Below are 15,867 nucleotides of genomic sequence, written 5' to 3'. Positions count from 1 at the left end.
GTCTTTAATGTCCTAACTCTCTTTCATTCACTTCTGCCCTCCTCTCCTTGTTGTTAGGTGCTGTAGAGTCACTTCTGATCTGTAGCGACACGGTATAGGGTTTCCAAGGAGCGGCTGGTGAGCCCGAACCACCAACCCTGCAGCTCAAAATGCCTTGCAGTGGGCACCCCAACCCACAATGCCACACCAGGACTCTTCTCAAACCAGTGAAAAACAGCAGACGCAAATAGGATGCACATCCGCGCCTCAGCTTGGATTGAGTGTGCGGGTTCCCGAGAAGCAGCTGGTGAGCTTGAACCACCGACCTTGCAGCTCAAAAGGGTCTGTAGGGTGGCGCCCCAACCCACAGAGCCACGCCAAGACTCCTGCCAAACCAGCGAAAAAAGGCAGACCCAAATAGGATGCACATCCACATCTCTTCTTGGGCTGACTTTGCCGGTTCCTGAGGAACAGCTGGTGAGCCTGAACCACCGATCTTGCAGTTCAAAAGATTTTGCAATGTGACGCCTTAACCCACAGCAGTATACTGGGACTCCTGCCAAACCGCGAAAAAAGGCAGACCCAAATAGGACGCACTTCCATGTCTCAGCTTGGGCTGAGTGTGCGGGCCCCGAGGAGCAGCGGGTGAACTTGAACCACTGACCTTGCAGTTCAAAAGGCTCTGTAGCGTGGTACCTTAACCCACAGAGCCACGCCAGGACTCCTGTCAAATCTGAGAAAAAAAGCAGACCCAAACAGGAAGCTCATCTGGGCCTCAGCCTGGGCTGAGTGCACGGTCTCCCAGCAGAAGAAACCACCAGCGGTGAGGGTGGGTTGCAGCCCCTCGGCCAAGCCCCTGCCTCTACCCACCCTAATGGAGGTGGGTAAACAGTGAGTGCACCAAGTACCTGACACCAAAGAAAAAAATAAAATTGGAACCACGCAAAATTGGCAAAGTATATTGTGCACCTTTCTTTTTTCCAAGGTTCCTGCTGCTTGTTTCCATGAAGTCTCTGCAGCCCCTATTTCATCCCACAGCTTGGTCTCACCCAGGATGTTGGCTCAGGCCTCTGAGCCCGGCCAGAAGATTCAAAGTATGCAATTTTTTACTTCAGCTCCAAATTCCACAGGCTATAAGCCTTCAAACCTTTAAACTATTCCTGTCTCTGTGAGTCTGAGTTTTGGAGCTCCTTCCTGCCTCTCTTTTTGCCTGGAATTCTGAGTTATTGCTGACGGTGACCTTCACTACACCTCCACCTTAGCCGCCATCAAGCCCTGCCCCCCAATAATTTTTAATTTAAAATTAAATACTCCAAAATAAATTTCTTTAGTGAAAAGCAAAAGTGCATTAGTAATATAAAGGTTGTTATTAACATTTAAGATAGGAAGTTTATCTTTTCAGTAGTCACTTTTGTGAGTCTGTCCACTATGGTTGAACCTCCTGGTCTTTAAAATATCAGTAGTATAACTTCTAACATCATGAAAACATGTAATCCACAACAGTACAATAAACCGATAGATGAATGTTTGCTGTTTAGCCACTGAAAAACTTGTATATATCTATGGAACACTGTCAAACAGCTCTATAATATTGAATGTTGAAACATTATGAATAGAACTAGAATATTGTCATCTATAGTGGCAGAAGATGAGCCCTCAAGTTGGACCACACTCACAATATGACTAATTTGAGTTGATGGTGATGACACAAATGGATTAAATTGTTCAGGCCCTTCATTTGTTGATGAGGCACAACTCAAAATAAGAAACAGCTGTAGACATCCATTAATAATAGGAACAGGAAATATACGAAGGATGAATCTAGGAAAATTTGAAGCTATCAAAAATGAAATCGATGTGACGTCCCCGAGATGCTTCTGGAAGAACCATCTCAATGGCCACCCAAGTAGAACCGCAAATGCAGTTCAAACTTTTATTGGTGGGTGATGGCAGTACTGGAAAAATTATTTTTGTGAAATGTCATCTGACTGGTGAATTTGAGAAGAAGTGGGTAGCCACCTTTGGGAGTTGTTTTCCATCCCCTTGTGTTCCATACTAAGAGATGACCAATTAAATTCAATGTGTGGGGCACGCCTGGTCAGGAGAAATTTGGCAGACTGAGAGATGGCTATTATATCCAAGCCCAGTGGGCCATTATAATGTTTGATGTAACCTCAAGAGTTACTTACAAGAACATGCCTAACTGGCTTAGGAATCTGGTTCAAGTATGTGAAAACATCCATACTGTGTTATGTGGCAACAAAGTGGACATTAAGGACAGGAAAGTTAAACCAAAATCCATCATCTTCCACCAAAGGAAGAATCTTCAGTACTATGACATTTCTGCCAAAAGTAACTACACTTTGAAAAGTCCTTCCTTTGGCTTGCTAGAAAACTTATTTGAGATCCTAACTTGGAGTTTGTTGCAATGCCTGCCCTTGCACCACCAAAGGTTGTCATGGACCCAGCTTTGGCAGCACAATATGAGCATGATTTAGAGGTTGTGGAGACAACTGCTCTCCTGGAGGAGGAGGATGACCTGTAAGAGAAGGAAGATGGAGCCCAGCATCAGAAGTCTAGTTTTATAGGCAGTTGTCCTGTGATGTCAGTGGTGCAGCGTGTTTGTGACTTTATTATGTAGAGAAGCAGAGCATGTGCTAATCTTTGGGATGCTGAAGGAGATGAATGGACTTTGGAGTGAATGTGGCAGTTAAAAATACCTTCATTTTTGGACCTGCATATCTAGCTGTTGGAACACAGTTCTTTCCTTTTTGAGTTTCAAATATACGACTGCTACAGTTGCATCACACTGTTCAGTGGTGAAATCCTGTTTGTCACTGCCATTCCCATTCTTTATTGTTTAGAACCAGAATAAAGTTGTATTTCAAATTTAAAAAAAAAAAAAAAAGATGTATAAAGATCAATGTCCTTAGGCATTTGGGAGCTGAAATGAACTAGAATTGGTCTTTTTAAATTTAATAACCATAGGTTTTACTATGTTCAGGAATGACAAATTGAAGATGAATGGCATCACATTCATCATAAACTAGAACATTTCAAGATGTATCTTGAAGTGTAATGCTGTCTGTGATAGGATAATATCCATGCACATACAAGGAAGACCAGTTAATTCCTCTGTTATTCAAGTTTAACTACTAACCACTAAAGCTGTTGTTGTTGTTGTTGTTGTTGAGTGCCATCGAGTCGGTTCCAACCCATAGCAACCCTGTACAGGATTTCCAAGAGTGTAATCTTTATGGGAGTAGAAAACCTCATCTTTCTCCCATGGAGCAGCTGGTAGTTTTGAACCGCTGACCTTAAGATTCGCAGCCTGATTCTTAACCACTGCGCTGCCAGAGCTCCTTAACCACTAAAGCTAGTGATGACTAAATTGAAGAATTCTACCAACTTCTTCAGTTTGAAATTCATTAAGCACTCAATCAAGAAGTATTGATAATTACTGGTGATTATAATGCAAAGTTTGCAAACAAAGAGGAAGGCTAGGTAGTTGGAAATTATGGCCTTGGTATTAGAAATGATGCTGTCTATCACATGAAAGACATTTTCAAAACCAAGAACTATTCATTTCAAATAACTCTTATCATATATATTACACTTGTGGGAAGAGATGATAGAAACGCTCAATATCTTCAACCTAAACAAGGTTAGGGGAAGACTGTGGGCAGATCAGTAATTGCTCATATGCAAGTTCTGTTTGTAAGATTTTAATTTGTATTCCATCTATTCCAGGTGCCTTGTTCTTTACCAATGTCTTCAATACATCTTGACCTTCTTCCTTTTGCTCTTGATTATATGCTAACTCTTGAAATTGTCAAACACTGACATTTCTTTTTGGTACAGTGACACAGCGTATTCCTTCCATCTTCTTTTAGTGCTTTCATAATTGATCAAATGTCTCCATATTATTAAATATGAGGCTTGAGTATTTTCTTCAGTTTTTTCAGCTTGCAATATACTGAAAGTGTTCTTCCCTTTTGATTTTATAAATCCAAGTATTTGGATATTTTTCTATAATACTTGAATTTGTCTTCTAGAGCTGCCCTTTGTGATTTTCTTTTCATTACTTTTATTTTTTCATTTCGTCTATTCACTTTAGCAACATCATGCTGGAGAGAAAGTTTCAGAGTCTCTTCTGACATCCATTTTGGCCTTGTCTTTCTTTTTAAAGACCATTTGATTTCTAATACTCTTGATGTCATTCCATAGCTCTCTGATTTTTAGTATTCAGTGTAATGCATCAAATCTGTTCTTGGAATGATCTTTAAATTCATCTGGGATATATTCAAGGTTCCATTTTTGCTCTCATGGATTTGTTTTAATTTCCTCAACTTCAGTCTCAATTTGCATATGAGCAATCGATGGTTTGTTCCTCACTTTGACCATGGTGTTATTTTTTACCGATGATATTTAACTTTTTCACTGTTTCTTTCCCAAGTGTAGTCTATTTGAATTCTGTGTATTCCATTCAATGAGGTCCATGTGTATAGTCACATTTTTATGTTGCTGTCTTGTTTTTTGAATAACCATGTCAATGATTAAGTTACTCATCTTGCAAAATTCTATTATGCTATTTCCAGTATAATTTCTATCACCAAGACAGTATTTTCCAATTACTGATTTTTGCCCTTTGTTTCCAACCTTCACACTCATTCACCAATCATTATCAATGCATCTTGATTGCATACGTGATCAATTTCAGACTGAAGAAATTGTTCTTATTCTTTAGTTTCTTACTGACTTCAGTGGTTGTTACAACAGTTTGATTGAAAGTGATATTTACCGGTCTTACTTGTAGGTGCATGGATGTTATCTTATCACAGGCAGCATTATACTTTAATATCGACCTTGAATTGTTCTTTTTAATGATAAATGTTACACTGTTGCTCTTCGATAGGTTGTCCTTGCCCTAATAAACCATATCACTGTGTAATACAAAATGGAGACTATCAGTTCATTTCAATTCATTACTTCTTAGGATGTTGAACTTTATTTGTTCTATTTCATTTATGACAACTTCCCATTTTTCTAGGTTCATGCTTCATATATTCCCTGTTTTGATTATTAATGGATGCTTACAGCTGACAGTGGAGTCAGGTGTGGCACTGTGGACTAATGAGTCAGACTGCAAAGTTGTTTGAACTGCAAGGTAAGTGGTTCAAGCTCACCAGCTGCTCCTTGGAAACCCTATACAGGATTGCTTTGGTTCAGAATCAACTCGATGGCACTTAACAACAACAGCCATTGCTCCTTATTTTGAGTTGTGCTTTATCAACAAATGAAGGTCCCGAAAGTTTTACTCAGTTTGCATCATCATAGTCAACTTACTCTGAGGCAACATCTCTCCCCCAGTCATATCTTGAGTGTCTTCCAACCTGTGGGGTTCATTTTCTGAAACTATATCTTATTATGTTCTGATGTTATTCATGATGATCTCATATAATGGCACTATATCTGACAATGCTTTGCTATTATTCATGTTTTCAGTGGCTAGACATTCAGAAGTAACCTGGTTCCCCTTCTCCCTATCTGTTGTAGTTTAGGAACTCTGCTGAAACCTGTCAACCATGGTTTATCCTGTTGGTATTTAAAATGCCAGTGGAATAACTTTCAGTATTACAGCATCATATAAGCCACCACCACAAACTGACAGATGAACTTTACTATGTGAATATAAAATGGTCCAAATCTTGATATAATTAATGAACCAGTGTTTTTAAATGCATTTGAGTTGGTCCCTAATCATAGTGACCCTGTATAGTGTTTCTTAGGAGCAGCTTGTGAGTTTGAACCACTCACCTTATGGTTCAAACTGACATTGAGGTAGAGTGCTTATCCTACAGCATCCCACAAGAAAGACCAATGATAAAAATAATAACTTGATATCACTCAGAATTCAATTGCCATAAGGGGCTTAACTGCTAGATGTTTTTGAGCAGAAAACTAATAACCAGGATACTTCAAGCATTTGGTGGCCTATATGTGTATGTTACCACACAAATCCCACCTTAATGTGAAAATTATTCTCTACTCATTGCACCCATAGGACTTATTGAGTTTAGGCTCAAAAAGTCTATGTAACAGAAAATAAAATGTATGGTTCGCTGTAAGCTTTTGTCTATTTTTTTCTAATGTGTTTTCTGATGTGTTTGCTGTTTTTGATGTACAATAATTTATTCTCATGACTATTCCATTGAGTGTTGTTTTAGATTAGTAGTATTTACTGAATTACTTCATGTGCATTTGAATTTGTTCACAACATACAGTTTTAGAATTAATTTATAAGATGTCCTGTATTGTTGTGTGACTTCTGACTCATAGTATGACAGACAAACCTAAGGGTTTCTTACATAAATAGATTTCATATAAAAAAACTTCCTTGAATTTCATTACTTTTTAAAAATCTGGTATAATGCTAGACTGCTAACCACAAGGTTTGCAGTTGAACCCTCCTCAAAAACCCTATTCAGATTTTCTATGAGTTAGACCAGACTTGACAGCACTTAACAATAACAATCTTTACTTGAGCAAATTGTCAGCTCTTTCATCCTGTGAATTGGATGGCACATTCAAACTTTCAAGCTTTTGGTTATAAATTGAGTTCTTAACATCGCAACACCATGATTCATTTAGGTATATAAAATTCTTCTTTGATAATATTATTTGCAATATTACTGAAATAGATTTCATATAAGAAACGTCCTTGAATTTCTTTTCTTATTTTATCTAAGAGATAGCTCTCTTTTAAACCCATTGCTGTCTTGTTGATTCTGATGCATACCTAACCTATAGGACAGAATGGAACTGCTTTATAGAGTTTTTCGGGCTTTACTCATTGCAAATCAGATTGTCACATCATTCTTTCACAGAACTACTGGTTGGTTCAAACTGTAGATCTTACAGCTAAAAACTGAATAGTTAACCACAGCACCATCAAATCTCCTAATTTTTCATTAATTGATCAATTATTAGATATAGTCTTGCATAGTAAAATATTAATTATTCAGAAGTTGTGATATGTTACTAAATTTCATTATACTGTATATTGCCTCAAGTCAAATTGAGGTCTATAAAATGATATGAATTTTTCATTTCAGTAGTTCAGTGCCTATAAAACTAGCTTTGAAGATATTAAACTGTAGGTTCTGATGCTGACATCTAACACTTAGCACTACATATCAAGATATGCTCAATATTTTGAAAAAAAAAGCACTAGGATTCAACACCAAACTGAAGGCAGACTTAATCACACTCAAATGTCTAACACACTAATTTTGCAGGTTGTCTTTTAAGCATTCAAGAAACCAAAGGACGTATTGCATTAGGCAAATTTGCTGTTCAAGAACTTTTTAAGGTGTTGAAGAGCAAAGATGTCAGCTTGAAAACTAAGGTGTACCTGACCCAAGCCATGATCTTTTCAATAACCTTATATGCATGTGAAATCTGGACAGTGAATAAGGAAGACTATAGAATAATTCATGCTTTTGAGTTATGGTGTTGGAGGAGAATATTGAAAGTGCCATGGGTTGCCAAAAAACAAACATATCTGTATTTGAAGAAGTGCAGTCAGAGTGCTTCTTGGAGGCCAGGATGGACAAACTTTGTCTCTCATACTTTGAACATATTGTCAGGAAGGACCAGTTGCTGGAGAAGGCTATCATATTTGGTAAGGTGCAGGGTCAGAGAAAAAGAGGAAGACCCCCAGTGAGATGGTTTGGCAAAGCAGCAGCAACAATGGGCTGAAGTGTGGCAGTAATAATGAGGATTGGGCAGTGTTTAGTTCTGCTGTACTATGAGTAGGTCACTATGAGTAGGTACCAACTTGATGGAACATAACAACAACAAGTTTTAAACATGAGTCTGCCTGACCCAACCCCACACAAGAACACCAAATTAACACCATTTCTTTTTCCAAAACAAATGCTATTCATATGTCCAAAGAGGGCCTTGAATTTTTGAAAGACAAATAAATAAGTAAATAAACAACTGGGGATGTGTTATGGAAAAGAGTGTTAGTATTGTTTAGATAAAGGCATAAAATCTCTGAAGACCTGTGGGATTGTCAAAATTGTGGTTAAAGACATGAAACATTGGAATGTTTATTGTGGGTTGAATTATTTAATAATTAAATATGTGATATCAAGTTCTGGTAATCCTGGGGAGGCTCATCTTTTCTGCACTCTTTGCAGATTGTAAATTCTTTCAAATTCCTGTTTCATACAAATCAAATTAGAAAATGACCTGGTATGTTTTCACTAGTTAATTTTTGTAAATAGATTGCTGGGTATTTCTTCCTAGTGTGTCTTAGTCTGTAGGATCCCCTCAACCAGTTCACCATAGGTGACCCTGAAGTATTTGAAATACTAGTGGCATAGAATCCAGCATCATAGCAACACACAAGCTACCACAGTACAAGAAACTAACAGATGAATGATGGTCCCATTTTTAAAGTCACCATCAATATCTACTAGTGATTCTCATAAACAATCACGTTGTTAATATGTTGTTGTTAAGTGGCCTCCAGTCAGTTCTAGCTCATAATGCCCTTGTGGTTGGTGGTTCAACTGACCTTGAGGTCCAGTGCTTTATCCTACAGTGACACACCAAATAAGGTGAAGCGAAAAGTTATATCATTCTTACACAGAGGTACTGTGAAACGCCCCACCTATCTGAAGATTATCTGTAAGTTCTACACTCTATTTATATACACAGGGAAAAAGTAGGGAGGAGATAGTGGCAGGATTATGGTCATGTGATCCTGTTCTGTCCTCTTTTTTGTAATACCTATGACAGTTTCCTTTAGGCTATAGATAATACTGGCACTGTGGGTTAATGCGCTGGACTGAAAAGCCACTTTGATTCGTATGTCCAGAGGTTCAAGCTCAATAGCTGCTCCTCAGAAACCCTATACAGGATTGCTCAGAATCAACTCGGCACTTAACAACAACAGTTACCTATGCTGGAGTTCTGGTATGGCTCTGTAGGATAACCTCAAGGTTGGCAGTTCAAACCCTTCCATCACTAATTGGAAACCCTATAGCAGGACACTGAGTTGGAACCAATGCGAAGGCATTTAACAGCAGTCATCTATGTCTTCTAATTTTGGAGCTTTGGTCTCCATTCTAAGGAAATACCTGTCACATTTACTAGCACAAATAAATTAGATAAAGTTTATTCAACTAGATGAAACAGCTATTCTTTACCATCTCACAATACATAATTCTGAGATAATTAGATGGGATTTATATATGAAAAGACTCCTGGTGTGTCAATGTAGGATAAGCACTGGACTGTGAACCACAAGGTCAGCAGTTCAAACTCACTAGCTGCTCCTCAGAAATTCTGTACAGTGCTGCTATGAGTTAGAAAGGATTCAGTGGAACTTGACAACAACAACAATATATGAAAATCCAGTTAAATTTTAAAAACTCAAAGAATTTTATCTGGAGGTAGATATAATGGTGTAATTTAAAAATGATTGATTGTTTTGTGGTATGAAATGTCTTTCCAGGCTTTTATAAATCTTAAGACTTTGTTAATAATTGAAAACTAACTTTTGTATGTCAGTTTATTCTGCAAATGCAAAGGTTTCTTACCTGTCATAAGACAATTTATCTGCATGCAAGAGCTTCAAGAGATATTTTCCTAAGACACTGCAACAAAAATATGTTTAAATTAGCTTTTGAATAACTCAAATCACATTTGCAGAGGAGTTTATTTTGAAAGCTTAGCCATTGCCCTTGGCTTAAATTTTTCTTATTGGTGATATGATCAATTCTTAATATGGAGAAGTAAATTAGCCATCAAGTATAATTAACAAAACAAGCAAAATTATCTGAAAACTAAATGCTTTGTACCCATTAATCTTTCCTAGAAAAGGTTAGCCTTTTAAACTCAACACTACTGAATTAGAAAAAAAAAAAAAAAATAGTATTAGTAGCAGGCTTACATGGTACATAATAATTGACTAGTTTTTCTGAGCATTGTTTTATTTCACTAATGCAGTTAAATGTTGCCTATTGATGTAATCCTATTCACTTATATGTAATCTATAGTGACAGTATTCATCATAATAAAACATTGCTGTTTTAATAAATTCATCATAATAAAACAACAATAGCTGTTTAAAATAAAAATATTTCAGACAAGATTTACTGTCATTTATAAATAAAGATTAGCATGTACTAAGAAAACATAACTACTCAGTTTCCTATAGATAATTCATTTCAATAAATACATATATGTATACTGCAGTCAATTAATATACTGTTTTTAAAAAAGCATGTAGGTTACCAATTTTGAATACATTTTGCTTGTTCTTTTTTTTTTTTTACTTGAATACAAACACACTTGGCTTTTTATTTATTTTAAGAGCATGAATTATTTGTTTTCAAGTTCATTTCCCATGGAATAAAGTGGCAGTAAATCGATAATCTATGGCTTGATTTCACACAGTGAGGCATCCCAGAATGCTCTGGGAATACAGCATATGAAAGAAATGGGGAGATTCATTATTGGCAGTGCCATGAACTATTACAAACCTAGAGCTCTTAGTGTTCAGAAATGTATGCTGTGGTATACCACATTCATTGAAATATAACATAATGCACTTTCTAACTTCTTAGTTTTATATTGAACCTTCTGTTTTAAAATGTCATAATAACTGAATTGCACATATAGAAAATATTTAGCTAATGCATAACAGTTTATAAACTGAATCTATTTAGAAGCATGGAACATATACACATGAATAATTGAGATTTTTAAGGGTCTTTTTATTCATGATAATGTTATAATATCTGGCACTTATAATCTTCAAAAAATACTCAAACTATAATTACTATAAAAATTACTATATAAAAATAACAAAAAAAAATAAATAAAACATTTCCTCTGAAATTTCAAAGTAAAATACTATTAAATTCCATCTAATAATCAAACACACATTATAATAAATCTTTAACAAGAAAACATAATTGATAGCAATATGCAGAAAATCAATCAAGAACAAATATGTTTCTCAACTCTTTTTTATATTTTCTAATAATGTGAATGGCACAAAGGGTTAAGTGCTCAGTGATGAACTGAAAGGCTGGAATTTCCCAGAAGCACCTTAGGAGAAAGGCTAGTGATCTACTTCCAAAAAATCAGTCAGCGAGCACCTTATGAAGTCCTGGTGTGGCATTGTAGGATAAGCATAGGACCTCAAGGTCAGTTTGAACCACAAGCTTCGTGGTTCAAACTCACCAGCCAGTCATTGGAAACCCTATATTGGGTTGCTATGATTCCGAATTCACTCAATGGCACTTAACAAAAACAAATAATATGCATTTAAGTATAACATAATTTTTATTGTTGTTATCAGCCTCCAAGTCAGTACTGACTCGTAAATAGTCAATATATGACCTAGAGTGTATCCAATCTGAATTTAGAGACCATCTCAAGAACAGAATTGATGCTTAGACACTGTTATTGTTAAATGTTGTCAAGTCATTTCCTACTCATAGAGACACTGTATAGACAAGGAGCAGATAGTGAGTCTGAACTACCAACCTGAGGGTCAAACTGACCTAGAGGTATAGTGCTTTATCCTACAGCACCACAACAGGACTCCTCATTAGACACTAGTAACCAAAATCCGAAGAAGTGTAAGATGACTTCAAGAACATCATACATGATCAAAGCAAAAAGTCATTACAAAGGAGAGAAAGGAAAAAATAAATAAATAAAATGGATGTCACAAGAGACTCTGAAACTTGCTCTTGCTCATAGAGAAGCTAAAGCAATTGGAATAAATGAAGAAGTAAAACAGCTGAACAGAAAGATTTAAAGGGCAGCTTGAAAAGACAAAGTAAAGTACTATAATTAAATGTGCAGAAACTTGGAGTTAGAAAATCACTTCACATTTCTCAAGGTAAAAGAATTGAGAAAAAAAAAATAAGTCTTGGGTTACAATATTGAAAAATTCTATTCAAGGAGCTCTGGTAGCTTAATGGTTATGAGTCGGGCTGCTAACTTCAAGGTCAACTAATTCGAGATTACCAGTGGTTTCGTGGGAGAAAGATGAGGCTTTCTACTCCTGTAAATATTTACAGCCTCAGAAGTCATATACAGGGTCACTATGAGTTGGAACTGACTCCAAGGCACACCATAACCACCACCACTATGGGCAAAATATTGAATGACACAGGGAGAAACAAAAGGAGGTGTAAAGAATACACAGAGTCATTATACCATAAGTAATGGTTCTTTTGTCTTCCAATCTGTGGGGCTCATCTTCTTGTACTAAATCAAGCAATACTTCCCTACAATTCGTCAGGTTTTACATGTCTATAGCTATTCAAAAGTGGTTTGCCTCGCCTTCTTCCTTTTCTGTCTTTTCTGGAAACTCTTCTGAAACCTGTCCATTATGAATGACTCTGCTTGTATTTAAAATACACGTGGCATAATTTGCAGTATCACAGAAACACACAAACTACTGCAATGCAATAAGCTGATACACAAAAGAACACAAATTAGGCACTTTCATATAATTATAAAGTACTGTTTCTGTTGTTTCTTTGTGCCACTCAGTTGGTTTAAGCTTGTCACAACCCTATGTACAACAGAATAAAGCAATACCTTGTCCTATTCCATCTTCACAACTGTTGTTATAATTAATTTCATTATTTTAGTTACTACGCCAATCCACTTCCTGAGGAGCTTGCTCTTTTTCTCTAAAAGCACTGGACTGTGTGGAAAAATATTTTTATGATCATTTTCTTTAAACCACTTCCTGGAGTAAGGAATTTATGATAACTTTCTTTTTCCTTGAACTACTTCCTGGAGCAAAGACTATGATCGCTCTCTATTTTTCCTAAAGTAGGAATGTGCGCCTTAAATATTTGAACTAGCCAACCGGGTAAGAGAATAGATTGTGCGGTCAAAACCCTAGCCAATAGGGTGAGACACAGCCTTGAGACTCGCGTCAGGGATTAAAAACCCCAGTGGACTGCCCACTCGGTGTGCTTGCTAGCCTGTTCGTGTATGTACAGCTATGCGCAAGCACCCTCTTGCAGGAGTAAATTTTACTTTGCCAAGGTAATTTAGTCACACCGAGTGTCTTTTATGTGACATCAGGATTCATTTCTAACAATTTGGGGGCCGTCTGGGATTTCCCATTCCCTTTGGGAAGCAGCTTTAGCCTTCTCCTTTGAGGGAGACGCGACCTGCTGTCTGTCCAGTTACAGCAGCCTTTAGGTGAGATCTGTTGAAGTCTCCCAAGGAAGCGAATAAATCCGGACCCTTGGCAAAGTGGGAAAAAGGCCTACTCAAGCACCAAGTGGCAACCAGGTAACTTCATGCACAAACCAAAGGTAAGGAAAACCGCGGGGGCGAACAGTACTTCCTTTGGTGGTTGGGACATCCTGGAGGTTGTGTATGTGTGAATGAGATGTGCCTTGGGCACGAAGCGAGTATGGAGTCCTGATCTGCGGTTCCGTGACCACCTCATACGGCTGAGGGTGGTATCGAGTCAAGGATTCGATATGAGTCGGGGGTTTATATCGGCCCGCCAATTGCTAAGAGGGGTCCAACGTTCCCTAGAAGGAAGCGGCCAGAGATGGACGAAGCGAAAATAAAGAGAGCAAGAAACCTCCAAGTATAGGGGTAGGTTGAGCCTCTTTGGAAACACAACCAGGTATCCGGGATGGGAAATAACATTAGTAAAAGAATCTCTAGAGAAAATGGGACCCAAAACAACAAAATCCCCCTTGATAGACCATTGGGATTAATGTTAAAATACTGCAAAGAGAACCCTTGGACAGTGGTTCAAACCTATAAGCTGCTCCTTGGTAATCCTATACAGGGTCACTATGAGTAAGAACCAGCTCGTCATTAACAACAACAACAACTTACTTATCAAGTATGATGTGTTTCTCCAGGGAATGGTCCCTGCTGGTACTATGTTGAGTGCAGTTTAGGCAAAGTCTCATTGTCCTCACTCTTAAGGAGAATTCTGGCTATACTTCCTCTAAGACAATTTTGTTTGCTTTTCTGGTGGCTCAGGATACATTCAATATTCTTCATCAGCACCATAATTCAGATATATCAATTCTTCTATGGTATTCTGTGTTCATTTCCCAGGTGTCACATGAATCTGAGGAGACTGAAAATACCATGATTTGGGTCAGAATCTTGAGAGTGACATATTTTCTCTTTAAAACTTGAAAGAAGATTTTTTTTAACATTGCCAAATACAATCTCTGGACTCTTGCTTATATGAGAATTCAAGTAAACAGAAATCCTTGACAACTTAAATATCTTATCCATTTATTATGATGCTACTTATTGGTCCAGTTCACTTAAAGGTTTATTGGTTATACTTTATAAGCCAAAGCATATTTCCAAGACAAATGTTTTCATTTTCATATCCTTTTGTTACTAAGGTTAACAGAGTTTTGATAACTAACATAAATACTGGGACATAGTAGCAGATGAAGACTTCTGCCTAGAAGGTATTTCAAACATAATGAATCTCACTTCATGATGAATGTGTGAAAAAGCATTTTTTAACATTGAAAATAGTCATATACACAAAAATTTTCCCAGAGTCTAAATCATCAGTTGGTAACATATGGCAAACTCACTAAATATAGATGTTGAGAGATTTTAGTAATGACTGTGGAAATATCTATGCATAAATTCAAAGAATTGTTTCCAGAAATAATTTGTCATCAAGCAATGTTGACTTTTAATGAATTCTCCCTACTTCAGCTAGTAATGTCTATTTTATAAATCATGTTTTAGAGGTGTGTTCGCTCACACCACCCTGCTCACTCTCCAGCCACAACCTTCTATACGGTTACAGTTGCCTTCCCTTGTATCTTCTAAGGATATAAATAAATAGCTAAAAGTACTCATATATCTCACTAATAAATTATCAAGTTTCATCCCTTCCTAGCAGTTTCAGTTTTAAAATAAATTTCACTTTTGTTGAAGTATATTATCATTTAAATAAAAAATATTTTTAGGTTTAGGCCACAGATTTCATTTTATACACACACATATGAGATAATTTCATGGAAAACTTTCATTATCTTTTTATTTTTCACTGAACTTTTTGAACCCTCTTTATAAACTAGGTATGAAGTATTTTTAAAGTGTTAAAGCATGAGGATGCAGCTTGAGGAATAGTGTACATCATTCAGAAGTTAAGAATTTTCAATTGCCTCATATGCATGTGAGTGTTGGATGAAAAATAAGGAAGACTCTAGAAGAATTGATTCATTTGAATTATGGTGTTGGTGACGAATACTACATACTTCCAGAAGAATGGACAAATCTATCTTGGAAAAAGTACAGGCAGAAGGTTTTTTAGAAGTTAGAATGATGATACTTCTCTCACATTCTTTGACCATATTGTCAGGATGGATCAGTTCCTGGAAAAGGACATCATGGGTGATAAAGGAGAGAGACAGCAAAGAGGAATACCCATGCAAAAACCATGTAAGACTATATCTGACTTACCCTGATTTCACAAGGAGGGAAGAGAATCAAACTCAAAATCAGCCTAATGCCAATTCCTATGAAGTGGATGTCAGACATGCTTCCACCCCACAACTTTCTTTACCCTATTCTGATACCAACCATTCCTCCCACAGCACTCTGTGCTTCAAGTCTGGGTTCAATAATCCATTGTAGTGGCCATCCAGTGCTCATAATAATAATCATGATTATGAGACTAATTAGGGAAATGAACAGGGTACAATTCAGGATCAAAACCAACTCAGGACAAAGCAGTTTTCTAGTCAAGGATGTCTCTTGTCTGCCATACTGAAGGCAAGCCTCATTTTTGTTATCTTTTCATCATATGGTCCCTTGTCCTCTGCC

General features: G+C 37.0%; 1 pseudogene; it reads left to right on the top strand.

The window, feature by feature from the left end:
- Window positions 1-2,407: 2,407 nt before the first annotated feature.
- The window catches only part of LOC102840960, a 36,179-nt pseudogene continuing 22,719 nt past the window's right edge, over window positions 2,408-15,867 (top strand).

This window comes from Chrysochloris asiatica, unplaced genomic scaffold (genome assembly GCF_000296735.1).
Source record: "Chrysochloris asiatica unplaced genomic scaffold, ChrAsi1.0 scaffold00563, whole genome shotgun sequence".
NCBI lineage: Eukaryota > Metazoa > Chordata > Mammalia > Afrosoricida > Chrysochloridae > Chrysochloris > Chrysochloris asiatica.
The sequence above is the reverse complement of the archived record's forward strand: the minus strand, read 5'-3'. Positions and strand labels throughout refer to the sequence as shown.